This window comes from Phyllostomus discolor, chromosome 2 (assembly GCF_004126475.2).
Source record: "Phyllostomus discolor isolate MPI-MPIP mPhyDis1 chromosome 2, mPhyDis1.pri.v3, whole genome shotgun sequence".
In the NCBI taxonomy this organism is placed as follows: domain Eukaryota; kingdom Metazoa; phylum Chordata; class Mammalia; order Chiroptera; family Phyllostomidae; genus Phyllostomus; species Phyllostomus discolor.
This window is the reverse complement of record NC_040904.2, coordinates 69,664,929-69,668,992: the sequence shown is the minus strand read 5'-3', so window position 1 is coordinate 69,668,992 and position 4,064 is coordinate 69,664,929. Positions and strand designations below refer to the sequence as shown.

The window sequence follows — 4,064 nt, the reverse complement described above, 5'->3', positions numbered from 1 at the left end:
TTTACAATGGATTTTTGACAAATGTGTAAAATCAAGGCAAGGGATGGAAAAAATGCCTTTTTATTAATTGATGCTGAAGATATTGGGCATGTTCAAACATAATTCTCATAACTTATATAAAATAATTCACTGTTATGAAATGATTGTTTGTATCCTTTTAAAATTCATATGTTGGAATCCTACCCCATATGTGATGGTATTAGGAAGTGGTAACTAGGATTAAAGGAGGTCTTTTGGGGGAGATTTGCCATGAATGAAATGGGTGCCTTCACAAGAGCCTTGGAAGAGCTTTGAAGTAAGTTGGCAGTTTGCAGCATAAAAAAGAGGACCTTCATCATAACTGGGCCATGCTGGTTCCTGATCTTGGACTTCCAGCCTCCAGAATGTGAGAAATAAATTTCTATTTTTTATAAGCCACTCAGTCTATGGTGTTTTTGTTATAACAGGAGAACAGATGGAAAAATTAAACAAAATGTAAAATTAAAACTTTGAGAAAAATAAGAAAATCTTTTATAACTAAGACTGAGCAAACAGTTCTTAGACGTAAACCAAATCACAATTTATTAAAAACAATTGGTAGTTCGTACTGCCTCAAAATTTTTTTAAAAAGTTGCTGTGTGAAAAGCCCTTTAAATAAGCTAAAAATACAAACTACAGACTAAGAGATAATATTTGAAAAGCACATATCTCACAACAGACCAGTATCTTGAGTAAGTAAAGAACTATCAATCTCAACAATATTCCACTTTTCCATTGTTGGCTTAAATAAAATTAAGCCAACAATACAGTTAGAGAATGGGTAAAAGTATGAAAGAATTTTTACCAGAGAGGATATGTAGTTGGCAAATAAGCACATGAAAACATGTTAGCCATGATTCATCACTAGGGAAATGCAAATGTAAACCACAATGAAATGTCATGGCACAGTTACCAGAAAAGCCCAAATGAAAACCCGTGACAACAAATTCTGACAGGGATCTGAAGCAAGTGGATTTTCATACATTGCTAATGGAAATATAAACTATTGCAGCTATTATGCAAATATACAGGTTTTTCAGTACCATTTGCTGTAAAAATTATCTTTTCCTCATTAAGTCATTTGGAAGATTTGTTGAAAAATTAGTTGAATAGAAAATCATTTGAAAATACATGCATTGTGTGTTCCTATACCATCTATTTCATTCTATTAATCTGCATCAATATACTATTGTTACAATATACTCTCTTAGTCATTTACAATTTAGAGTAAAATTTAAAATCAAAGTGTATGCTTATCTCCAACGTTGTTCTTTTTTAAAAAACTGTCATTTATTGTATTAGGTTGATTTCACTTGCATATAAATGCCAGTCTCCTATTTCATTAAAATGATATATTTCTCCAATTTTTTTTAATTTTTTTCTTGTATTGTTTTGTAATATTCAATATAGAGAAAATATACTTTTTTAAAATTATTACTTTATGTTCTATTTTTTGTATGTTAAATCATAGTATTCGAAACTTCCATGTCCAATTATGTATTTTTTATTTATTTACTAATAAGTTACTACTTCCAAGCTTTTTCATACATTTCCATGTATTATCCTATGTCATATACTTTCACACAGAGCAAACTAGCTTTTCTTGTAATACAGACAGTTCTGCTGGCAACCAATTCTCTAAATTTTTGTGAATGTAAAAGCAGCTTTGCTTTGTGTTTAGTTTTTTTGTTTTTTTCTTTTTTTTTTTTCAGGTGAGAGCATGAATGCAGTCCCCCACTACTACAGATTATGCAGTTGAGTTTCCCACGTTAGGGGAAATCACAGGGGTCAGCACACCCAAAATGCAAGGGGTAAGCCTTGTCCTGGAAAACCACCTTGGTGATTATGGAATCTCCTCTGCCAGGTAAATTGTTTTTTTTGGTAGACAATTTTACCAGATATAGAAATTTTAGTTGACACTATGTTATTGTTTGTTTAGCATATTTGAATAACTCATATTTCAGTCTTCTGGCCAAAATAGTTTCTGATAGAAGCTACATCATTAACTGTAATATTGTTCCCCAATATTCATAGCAAAATAAATTGTTCATTTTTCTATAAATATTTTCAACATTTTTCTCTTTATTTCACACTTTTAGAAGATTTATTATTGAGTTATATGTTGCATATTTGTACTTTTGTTTTTTTTTTGTGATTTGTTGAGCTTCTTGGATCGACAAATTTGCGAAATTTTTGGCCATTATTGATTTAGTTATTTCTTTCTTTCTTCATTTTTTTGAGGGGAACTTCAACTACTTATATATCGGATACTTGAGATTTCCTCATGTTTCTGAGGCTTTACCAATTTTTATTTGATCTTTTTTCTTTCTATTTAGATTGTGTTATTTTCTGAATTTAGTTTTAAGTTTGCTGATTATTCTATTCACTCAAATATGGTATTAAACAAATCTTGTTATTTTTTCCCTTTATAGTTACTGTTATTTTTCAGCAGTTGATTAGTTTTTGCATGGTGTTTATTTCTCTGTTGAGGTTTTCCTTCTATTAACACATTAAGATCAGCTTACACTAATTTTATACATATGTCCCTAAAATCCTTTGACCATATTTATATAATTTTTGGCTGATGAATTCAACCTGGGTCCACTCAGTTTTTATTGGTCTTCTTTTTTTCTTTATTATGAATGACTCTCCATTTTCTTTGATGGAGCTAATTTTGGTTGAAAAGTGGACATTGTGGATCACAAATTTTTCTGGTTCTAGGTTCTGTTTGTGCTCTTGGTGGTTTTCTTGTTCTTAGGGATTTTTTTCCTTGATTTTCATTTGTTTTTCTAGCCTCAAGGGTTTGTCCCAAATTAGTAAGGCTTCTATTGTCTGTTGCCTGGGAGGTGCACAGTTAGGAACTGGTCTCAGTTTAAAAAAAAAAAAAAAATCTCAGATTACACCCAGTGCAACTCTATCTTTAAAAAGTAGTGTCCTCATTATTCTTTTCCAGAAATTCTTCTGCCCTTCCTGCTGGCTTTCCTATGATTCTGCAGTTTAGATGACAGCGAGGAATATGGGCAAGTTTATACCCCTCTTTCTGTTATTCTCTACCTGCTACGTTTTGCCCTTTAACTTTTAAATTTCTCTTTTGTCACTAAACTCTATTCTCTATCATCTTCAGTTCATAAACATGAGATTTTTCTCTGTATATTTTGTAATATCCTTGGGGGTTTGGGAGAAATATTCAGACCAGAAACTCACAGACTTGCCATTCTTATTCTTTCTTATTGCATTATTTTAAAGAATAAACTCTCTCTAACTCTCTTCTTTGTTTGACTGTTTTCAAGTTTGTTTTAAATTTGTATGTGGGAGGGGTCAACTTATCAATGCTACTGAATGTTTTCTAAATATAAAATGTTTATGCCAAGAAAAATAATTAAATCTTCATATACATTGATTTAGTGAATATTAGAAGGATTTTCACTTAATAACACTCTTCTGGAAATAAGCAGAAGGAAGAATATGTGAATTCTAGAATTCAATTTTAAAATTTACTTAAAAAAAGGAATTTACACATTACATTAAACCTGGTACAGTGAGTCTTTACGTTCCCTGCCTGAAAGATACATACATACCTCACCTGGGAGGCCATGAAAGCTTTCCTATGGCCATCTCACATTCTAGCCTTGTGTTCTATCTGAATCAGAGGAATGTTTAAGAAAAGTCATAGTGCAAAGACTATTACATAACCATTGATCTTATATTATAAATAATGTTATGACTCAGAAAAAGGCCAACAACATAATTTTTGCTTAAAAATTTAGACTAAAAACTTGTTTAGCTATGCTATTATTATTATTGTTTTAAAGTCAGAGAAAAGAGTATCTTGGAGACAGATTCAAGGGGTTAGGCTAGGACAAGCTACCACTATCCTTTGTTCCCCTGGTTGCAAGTCTCATGGGTACCCACAGAGTTTAGGAGAGAAAAGTAAAGATGCACACCTGAGAGGGAAGAAAGCTGTGGGTATACTCCAGAGAGAACCTGAGAGCTGTGTTTCTTGCATGAAGGAAAATAGCAAACAGTTGCAAACACTGTTCTTGGGG

The 4,064-nt window shown here is 31.8% G+C and overlaps 1 non-coding gene across 1 annotated transcript; it reads right to left on the bottom strand.

The window, feature by feature from the left end:
- Nucleotides 1-1,727: 1,727 nt before the first annotated feature.
- On the bottom strand, nucleotides 1,728-1,890 carry LOC114491265. The gene has a single exon (XR_003684061.1). It is a non-coding gene; the product is annotated as a U1 spliceosomal RNA (small nuclear RNA).
- Nucleotides 1,891-4,064: the final 2,174 nt, after the last annotated feature.